This window comes from Camellia sinensis, unplaced genomic scaffold (assembly GCF_055761805.1).
Source record: "Camellia sinensis isolate YWXY unplaced genomic scaffold, ASM5576180v1 Unanchor13, whole genome shotgun sequence".
NCBI lineage: Eukaryota > Viridiplantae > Streptophyta > Magnoliopsida > Ericales > Theaceae > Camellia > Camellia sinensis.
In genome coordinates, this window is record NW_028129009.1 from 603121 (window position 1) to 613820 (window position 10700).

General features: G+C 40.6%; 1 pseudogene; it reads left to right on the forward strand.

Annotated features, from left to right (window-relative positions):
• Positions 1–713: 713 nt before the first annotated feature.
• On the forward strand, positions 714–9639 carry LOC114280771 (uncharacterized; annotated as a pseudogene).
• The last annotated feature ends 1061 nt before the right edge of the window (positions 9640–10700 follow it).

The following is a 10700-nucleotide window of genomic DNA, read 5'->3' on the forward strand; positions in this document are numbered from 1 at the left end:
GTAGTGGGACATTCATGTCCAAAAATGATGCCGAGGCATGACAATTGTTTAAGAACCTAAGTGATAATTCCCTTCACCATGCCTCCGTAGCCCGGCAAGTCCGGCAACCAGTAGTTGGAGCCCCGAAAAGAGGGGGCATTTATGAGGTCGGGCAAAACCTAGAGTTAGCCCAACAAGTAGAGGCACTGTCCCACAAAATGGACCAATTATTAGCTGCAGGACATGCCCCTACCCAGTAAGATCAGCCTCAATTTCACGAGGCATGTGTTATTTGTGCGAGCCCTGCTCATGACTTGAGTGAGTGCCCTTCGGCATCACAATTTCTGGAGTTAGTCCAAGAGCATGTGAATGCGGCTCAAGGATTCTCCAACCCGGGTAATAACCCATACTCCAATACATATAATCCGGGATGGAGAAATCACCATAATTTTTCATGGAGACCTCCTTCATAAGGCACTTATTACAATCTTCCACCATTAAGGCAGAATTTTAATAATTTTTCCAGCCAATCATCTTACCGACCACCGTAACCTTATAGACCCCCACAACCGTACCGGCAACCACAACCCCCGCCTGTTCCTCATGGCAACTCTGCCTTTGAGACTCAGGTGTTGGAAGTTCTCTCAGAACTTAAGGGGTTAGCACCGGTAGTTCACTCCTATACTCACTTTATTGCCAAGCTAGAGGCCCAATTGGGTCAAGTGGCTAACAACATGAATCGGAGAGATGAGGGAAAATTACCAAGTCAAACTGTGGCCAACCTTAAGGGACAATACGGGGCAGAGAGTTCGGGTGGGAATGGAAAGCACCATGAGCAGGTACAAGCGATGATTACTTTGAGAAGTGGGAGGGAGTTAGAGCCTCAGTCAGTTGCGTCTGATGCAACTAGAGCTAAGAAGGGTGACCACCCAATGAGAGCAAGGGTGAGGGGGAAACACTTAAGAGGGATGACTTAGTCCTTAACACTTCACATGAGCCCAAGGCACCGTATGTGCCTAAGGCACCCTTTCCCCAATGCCTTGATACACCATCCCCTTTTAATAAGAATGCGGCATCTATGGAAGCAATGATGGAGGTCTTTAAATAGGTAAAAATCAACCTCCCCCTGTTGGAGGCGATTAAGCAAGTACCTTCCTATGCCAAATTTCTAAATGACCTTTGTACGCAAAAGCGTAAATCTAGGACACACATGTCCCCAAAGGTCCTACTCACAGAGCAAGTAAGCTCCATCTTGTTGAATGACACACCTCCTAAGCTTAAGGACCCGGGTGCCCCAGCCATTGCATGCATTATATGGGACCATTTCATTGATAGGTCCTTGTTAGATTTAGGGGCTAGTGTCAATTTGTTATTGTACTCTGTGTACGAGAAATTTGGGCTTGGCAAGTTGAAGCCCACTACTGTCACTCTTCAATTGGCTGACCGGTTCCTCAAAGTGCCACGTGGCATGATTGAGGATGTGCTAGTGAAGGTCGATAGGTTTTACTTTCCTATTGACTTTTTGGTTCTAGATATGGAACCGGTAGCCAGTTCTAAGAAACAAATCCGATGATCTTAGGTCGACCTTTCTTGGCTACAGCCAATGCATGCATTAATTGTCGGACCGGGGTTATGGAAGTTTCATTTGGTAATATGCAAGTGAAACTTAATGTTTTCCAAGCATCCCAACAATCCCATGAGAGAGAGGAGTGCTTATTTGTGGATGTTGTGGATGAGATTGTGGAGAAGGCTTTACCCTCCATTCTTGTAGAGGACCCTCTAGAGGCTAGTCTAGCTCATTTTGCGTTTGAGAATTTAGATATTGACGGGTCGGTTGAGGAGGTAAAGGCTTTACTTAATGCTTCTTCTACACCGGATTTTCCTCCGTGGAAAGCCCGGTTTGAGTCACTTCCTCATTTGTCAAGGGAGCCCGCCATACCATCTTTAGTCACACCACCTACACTTGAGTTGAAGCCACTCCCGACCACACTCAAGTATGCATTTTTAGGGCCCCAGGATACTTTACCAGTCATCATTGCATCTGACTTAACTGCAGAGCAGAAGAGTCAGTTAATGAGTGTTCTTATGGCACATCGGAGTGCTATAGGGTGGTCGGTGGCTGATCTGAGAGGGATAGATCCCTCCGTGTGCATGCATTATATACATCTTGAGGAGGACACCAAACCTTCTCGTGAAATGCAATGAAAGCTTAATCCTAACATGAAAGAGGTGGTGAAAAATAAAGTATTGAAACTATTAGATGCGGGTATTATATACCCCATCTCGAATAGTAAGTGGGTGAGTCCCACACAAGTGGTGCCCAAGAAATTGGGCATCACTGTTGTTGAGAATGAGCGAGGAGAGTTGGTCCCCACACGAACCACTACTGGGTGGCGAGTGTGCATTGATTATAGGAGATTAAATTCCATGACTAGGAAGGACCATTTTCCTCTGCCATTTATTGATCAAATTCTCGAGAGGTTAGCGGGGCAGAGGTTCTATTGTTTTCTTGATGGCTACTCGGGGTATAATCAAGTCCCGGTGTACCCCGCCGACCAGGAAAAGACCACATTTACTTGCCCTTTTGGCACTTTTGCTTATAGGCGCATGCCTTTTGGGCTATGTAATGCACCAGCAACTTTTCAATGGTGTATGATGGCTATTTTCTCTGACATGGTAGAGAAATTTTTAGAGGTCTTCATGGATGACTTCTCCGTATTTGGGCCGTCTTTTGAGGAATGTCTCCAAAACTTAACTAAAGTCCTTATTCGTTGTGTGGAGACAAATCTGATTTTGAGTTAGGAGAAGAGTCCTTTTATGGTTCGCGAGGGGATAGTGTTGGGGCATACTGTATCCCCTCGAGGTATAGAGGTTGACAAAGCTAAGGTTGATCTCTTGCAGGTCTTCCTCCACCCAACTATGTGCGTCAAGTTAGGTCTTTCTTAGGGCATGTAGGTTTTTATTGTCGATTCATCAAAGATTTTAGTAAAATATCCTGTCCTTTGTGTAGTTTACTTGCTAAGGACGCACCTTTTGTCTTTAATGAGGCTTGTCTTAAAGCCTTTAAAACATTGCGAGCTGCCCTTTCTACTGCCCCTATCATGCAATCTCCTAAGTGGTTCCTTCCTTTCGAAATCATGTGCGATGCACCTGATTATGCCCTCGGCGCCGTCTTGTGCCCCATGTCATATCATATGCTAGTCGTACTCTTTCTGATGCTCAATTGAATTACACTACCACCGAGAAAGAGTTGCTAGCTGTGGTCTTTGCCCTAGATAAATTTCGGTCCTATCTCTTAGGTTCCAAGGTCATCGTCTTCACTGATCATGCTGCTTTGCGGTATTTACTATCAAAGAAAGAGACCAAACCTAGATTGATTAGGTGGATTTTACTCCTTCAGGAGTTTGACCTCAAAATCCGGGACAATAAGGGATCTGAGAATGTAGTTGCGAATCATCTATCCCGCATCTTTATTGAGCACACAAGTGATACCTTAGCCTTGCACAACTCGTTTACGGACGAGCAACTTCTTACGGTTTCATACGCGACCCTCCCGTGGTTTGCTCATATAGTAAATTACTTGGCAGTTGGTCAAATTCTGAAAACTTGGTCTAAGCAAGACAAAGACCGATTTTTTTCACAAGCCAAGCAGTATTTCTGGGAAGACCCGGAATTGTTTAAGTATTTTTCGAATCAAGTGATTCGGCGTTGTGTTCCTAAGAGTGAAACCCATAGCATTCTCACCTTTTGTCACTCTCATGCATGTGACGGCTATTTCAGTTGGCAGAAAACGGCCGCTAAGGTTTTACAATGTGGGTTCTACTGGCCCTCTATCTTCAAAGATGCCCATAACTTTTGTAGAGCTTGCGAGCGTTGTCAACGCATGGGCTCTATGTCACAGCGAGATATGATGCCAATGACCCCTATTTTAATTATTGAGATTTTTGATGTTTGGGCATCGACTTTATGGGTCCCTTTCCACCATCTTTTGGCTTTGAATTCATTTTGGTGGTTGTGGACTATGTTTCCAAGTGGGTGAAGGCAGTGGCAACCAGAACAAATGATCATAAGGTTGTGGTTAAATTCCTCCATGAGACCATTTTTTGTCGTTTTGGGTTCCCACATGCCATAATTAATGACGGTGGCAAACATTTTTACAACCAATTCTTCGAGGCGTTGGTGCGCAAATATATGATCACTCACAAAGTTGGCACTCCCTACCATCCCCAGACTAGTGGTCAGGTAGAGGTTTCTAATAGGGAGGTTAAACATATCCTCGAGAAAACTGTGAGGCCCGATGGGAGAGATTGGTCCACTAGGTTGGTAGATGCTCTTTGGGCCTATCGTACTGCATATAAGACACCCATCGGGATGTTTCCATATAGGATTGTGTTTTGAAAACCGTGTCATCTCCCTGTTGAGTTAGAACACCGAGCTTTGTGGGCCATTAGGAAATTCAATTTTGATATGGCCAAAGTCGGTGACCATCGAAAACTCCAACTCAATGAGTTAGAGGAGCTCCGCAATAATGTGTATGAGAGTTCTAAAATTTACAAGGCTAGAACTAAGGCATTTCATGATAAACATATTTCTCGTAAGTCCTTCGAGCCCCACTAAAAAGTGTGGCTATTTAATGCCAAATTGCAGTTGTTCCCGGGTAAACTCCGGTCTCGATGGGATGGCCCATATGAGGTTATAGAAGTCTTTTCGCATGCAGCGGTTGAAATTAAAAACCCACAGATGGTACGACCTTCAAGGTCAATGGCCAAAGATTGAAACAGTATGTGGATGGTATTGAGAAAGGGGAGATGATTGAGGTTGTCCATCTAACGGACCCAATATATTTTCCATAGTGATTACATTGAGTCTAGGAGACTTTAAATCCTCTGAAGGTGTAATTCCTTTGGTGTTAGCCGTGCATAAATGGCATTTGACGGCCTGGTATAGCCACCTTACTGTGTTTGTAGTGAGTTCCTAGGAGACCAACTGAGACGGTGGAAACTAGAGTTCGAATGGCAAAGCCTAGAACACAAAGGTTTGGAATTTTCGAGACTAGAGTCTGGTTTAAATATCCAGGGGTGTGGAGATTGCTTCAAAACTACCCCGGCTTGAACTCTGTATGGCAGCCCCATAGGTTGAGGTAGCTTTATGTGCCTCGATTCTGGATACCGAATCAACCTAGTCTGTCACCTTGTTGGAGAATAGGGAAAGTTACAAACACAGTTAGGGAGAAAAGTAGTACCCGTGTTTTTCACATGAAGATTATACTCTTATTAGGCATTCCGATATTTTCCAAAAGTGCTATATTTTTTTCGGATGTCAAATGAAGGTAGAAATGGTTAAGTATGCTTTGGGTTGTACTTGGTTTTTTATTTTTATTTTTCTTTAATCTTTTAAAAATATATTTATGTATATTCTTATATAGTATAAAAAAAATGTATTTTTTTTTTTACAAAAAAAAAATCCCGCACGTGCACGTGCGGCACAACATCTCACAATTCCAACTGCACACTGCTTTAATTGCAGGTGCGGAGGAGGAGGTGCGGTTCGCAAGCCGCATGTGCGGCCTGGGCCCCGCACGTGCGGAACGTTGTTTTAAAAATTATTATAAAAAAAAAACCACGAGTGAGGAAAATCGCCGCACGTGCGGGAAATTTTGTGAATTCATGTTCTGCACACTGCTTTATATGCAGGCGCGTGGCTTTGGTGCGAGGGACGTCCGCACATGTGTGGAGAAATCCCGCACGTGCGTGATGACGTTCATTTAAAAAAAAAAAAATGTAGATTTTGTTTATTATTATTATTATTATTATTATTTACTTAATTATTTTAAAAAAATAAAAATATTATTATTTTTTTTAATTTATTTATTTACAAATTTTATTCTTTATTTTATTAAAAAAATAAAATAAATGTACAAATTTTTTATTCCTTATTTTATTTACATATCAAAATAATAATAAATAATAAATAAAAATAAAAATAAAAATAAAAAATAATCTGATTTCTTTGTCAACTTCTTTTATTTATTTTATTCTATTTATTTTATTTATTTTCGTTCAAAAATAAATAAAAATAAATAAATAAATTGACCTTATCCACACCTAACCCACTTCTCTCACAATCACTCTAAGATTTTCTCTCTACCTCTCTCTGCCTCTCATCTATCTCTCTCTCTCTCATAACCCCATAAACCCACCATCACCATCACCATCACCATCTTCTTCTTCCTTTTTCTTCCTTTTTTTTTTCTTCTCCCTTCTTCCTCACCACCATCATCTCACCGCCGACATCACTATTTTCTCTCCGTTCGACGAATTTTCGACGATCACCATTTTTTCCGGCAAATCTCCACTCTTTTTCTCTCTTTCTCCATTTTTTTCAAGGTAAATTTTACTTTTTGTTTAGATTTGTGGGTGTAGGAGTAAAGAAGTAGAGTTTTGACTTTAATTTTTGTTCAAATTTTGATTTATGTTTCATTCTAAAAAAAAAATAAAAATTCGGGCAACAAGAAGATGACAGCCGCACGTGCGGCCCACTCCGACGCACGTACGGTACCTCTCTATATAAAATAAAAAATTTTTAGCTATTTATACTTGGCTTTTCTAATTTATTTTAGTTCCTAGGTTTTCCATTTATTTATTTAGTTATTTAGTTATTTAGTTGTTTGTTTATTTATTTCTTTATTTGTTTTTATTTATTTATTTATTTATTTATTTTTAATTGTTTATTCTTTGTTAGTTAATTCCTTACTTTCTAGTATAGCTAGTTTTCATTTATTTAATCAGTTGTTATTTACATAGAATGCTCATGTATCTAGTTGATTTTATTTTAGGTTTCATAAATTGTCCAAAAAAATAAAATAAATAAATAAATAAAAATATAAATAAATAAATAAATAATAAAAAAATAAAAAGAGAAATTTAATTCCTAGCTTTTCTAATTCATTGTATTTTCTATCTATTTATTTAGTTGTTTCTATATAGTTTTTTTTTTTAGTATTACTTGTTAAAATGTTAATATGTAAGTTTAAATTATTCTATTTCATTTTGTAAAAAAAAAATGATAAGAATTGCATGTGGAACATCAGTGGGCAGACATGTGTTTTAATATTTTATTTGATTCTCATGCTGGTTTCACGGGTATGTGTCTATTTGCTTTTGGTGTGTACAGGATATGAGTAGACGATTATCCACCCGGGCCTCCAAAAAGGCTAGAGGTTCATTCTCCTCGGCGCCACCGCCGCCATCGTCATCACCATCCTCACCACCACCATCGGGTGACTTGCTACGGTCGGAGTGGGCTTCACGCCTGCTTCACAAGCTCACGCAGTTCAACATTTCATATTTTCAGCATGACCCGGCCATTTCTTGGGTCGTTGAACAACTCCAACTCCGGCAACAGTTGGGCCTTTGCCTTGTGACAGCGCCAACTTATTCGTGTTTGGTACGGCTATTCTACCAGAACCTGCATGAGTCACTAACCGAGCCCGGGCTGATGTCCAACATTGATGGCCATCTTGTCAGCATCACCGAATCTATGATTGCTGACGCATTAGGGTTCTTCGCCAAGCCAGAATACCAGTCCTTCCCGGAAGTTGAGGATCAACAACCCATACATAGCCTCATCCAGCAATATTTCCCGGGGGCCCACGATGACACCAGTTTCATATGCTTGCGGTGGAGCAAGCTGCCTAGCCGCTTGCTATTCATTAATTCTGTGGTCCATAAGAATGCCCTTCCACTTGGGCATAGAGCTGAGTGCCATTTGGAGTTTGTTCGGGTTTTACACGATTATCAGCATGGCTATCAGGTCTCCCTTAAGCATATCATCTGGATGCATGTGCGGAAATTTCCACGAGAGGCAGTTCAGCCTTAACTTATGCAAACCCTGACTTGGCCACTGCCATTTGCTAATTTGTTGACACTTGTCTTTGAGCTGAACGACCTCCCCATTGCTTCGACTGAGGAGATTGATAGAGCGTATCTGACTTTCGGCCAGCGGGAATGGCAGCATAGCATATCTCACATCCCGCAGCAAGTTGGTGCCCCAGTTGATGAGGCCCAGGACCCCATCCACGATTATCCACCTCCTCTTGTTCCCCTCGTGCCTCCCCAAGGGGACCCACTTTACATGACTCGCGAGGAGTACTTACAGCTTTAGCACTCTGTAGATCAGGTCCACAGTACTCGTCGTGATCACCACCAGAGTCTCATGGAGTTGCGCACGAATTTTCAGGCACATCGAGACTATTCTCAGGCGGCCTTCGACCAGCTACACGCCCACCAGCTCGACATCCAGCAGTCAGTTGCATCACTGCAAACTGATTTTTATACTTATCGAGAGTCAAGCCAGCAGTGCCATGATCAGCTCAGCCAAGGGGTTTAGGATGAAGCCTTTGAGATGCAATCTTTGATGCATGCCTTATTTGCCCAGCATTTCCTGCCACCACCGCCACCGCCACCGCCACCAGATTCTCCGTAGTACCCGCCTGTATATTACGTTATCTCTTTTATTTTTATTTTTATTTTTATTTTTTTTCTTAGTTATTTCCTCTTTTCAAAAAAAAAAAAAAAACTAATGTGAAGTGTGTGTGTGTGTGTGTGTATTACTATGTGCCTACCTGGATGTGCATCTACAATCTCTGGTAATCTTCTCTCATTTCTCTTTACTTTTCCATTGAGGACAATGTCATATTCAAGTTGGGGGGATGAGGGTTGTATTTTCTTTTGTGCATTTTTATTTGGCTTGCTAGTAGGGTGATGATATTTGTATATGTTAATTGGAGAGCTTAGTAGATTTGTATGAAAAGAATTTATTGGGTAGATACTCGGATGTGATGTTTGCATTAGGAGAGTTGTTTGTGTTTGTGGTATTAGTACACTTGTCATGAGTATACCTTAATTCACATGAACACACTATCATAGCGGTGACCTCTTTATTATAATCCCTGGTGTACATCATTGATAATAGCTAGGATTGCAGAAAAGAATAGATGAGTAGCTAAGATTCTAAAAAAAAAAATTACTTGACTTGTTTGGGTTCGTACCCTTTTTAACTCGAGTTATTAAGCCTGTAGGGTTGTCTTTACATCTAGTGCCCTAAAACCGTCTGGTTTGGGAGTCATTGGCCCAATACTTGCTACATGGATTAATTAGAAAGCTTAAGGAACTTAGACATTGCACAGTTAAGGAAAAATATGGAGAATGACTGGTTCAGATTCGTAGCCTTTTCAACTCGAGTTATTAAGCCCGTAGGGGTGTCTCTACACCTAGTACCCTAAAACCATCTGGTTTGGGAGTCATTGGCCCAATACTTGCTACATGGGTTGATTAGAAAGCTTAATGGGATCAGGACATTGCACAGTCATTAAAAAAAATAAAAAAATTAAGAATCTTGGCTGCAACAAGTTAGTTTTTCTGTATATGTTGGGTGTTATTATGAGTTATACTGGGCTATTATAGTGGAGAGTTAACTAATATGGAGATTGCACTTTACACCAAGGGTACTGATGATTTGTCTACTAGCATGCACAAGTACAGGGGACTTTACTTTTATGTTAACTGAATTGTGGTTTTGACTCAATAGGTTCCTTCATGCTTGTTTGCTGTGCCTTTAATGACTCATTATGTCTCAATATCACACTATAGTGGCACATAAGTTAATTGTTAGGTGGAGTAGTGTGGTTAATTTTTGTTGAGTATATATGAATATGTTAATGTTTGTGGGTATCATTTCTGGAAACTCTCACGAGACTTTACTTGTCCACTTGGGATAACTTTGTGGTTTAAAGGCTTATTGCATATGCTAAATGCAACCGTCTTCCCATGAAAGAGGAAATAGCTAGATTTTGTATAATTTTATTTTATTGTTATTACTTGCTTGAGGACTAGCAAGTTATAAGTTGGGGGATGTGATTAAGGCTGAATTGTACATCATTGAGGCCGTTAATTAGGATCTCTTAACTTCATTTGCTTGTCAAATTGTATACTTTATGTGTGTTGAATGTCAATCAGGTTGTACATAGTCGGAGCATAAAATGGGCAAAAAGACAGAATTTGGAGAGAGTTGACTGGCCCGCACGTGCGTTGACTTTTCCACACGTGCGTTGACTTTTTTTGGAAAAACGTGCCAGATGTTTTAAACCTGTTTGGAAAGACACCAGAAGTATAAATAGGTAAGAAAAAGGCTGTATTAGGGGTCAAAAATTAATTTTTGCCAAGAAAGAGAGGCTAGGGTTTGGAAAAAAAGGAACTTAAAGCTTTAAGCATGTCTCCCGTGGTGGCTTCTTCTCCGTCTACCTCCTTCCACTCCTCCATGAGTGGCTAGTCTCCTTTTCTAGGGTTTTGATGAAACCCTAGCCATGTAATTAGTTTTTCTTTTTGATTTTTAATTATGTAAAGGTTTGAACAATTGTATGGTGTTTTAGAAGTTTTATATATACACATTCCATTATTTCTTCAAGTATTCAGCTCTCTGTAATTGTTGAATGTTTTCCATACAACAGTTTTCTATTCTTTTACATTCAAGGTATAAGACAAACCATACTACGAGGGACGAGTCGTGTCACTATCCTAGTTTAGAGTGAACGATTTGTACTACTGAGATGGTTCGTGCTCGTACATTGAATGTGATGATTTTCTTATTAAATGCTTTGAACTTATAGTTGCGAAGCATTATTTCGTTCGAACCATAACATAATTGTTTTCAATTGGAAACCC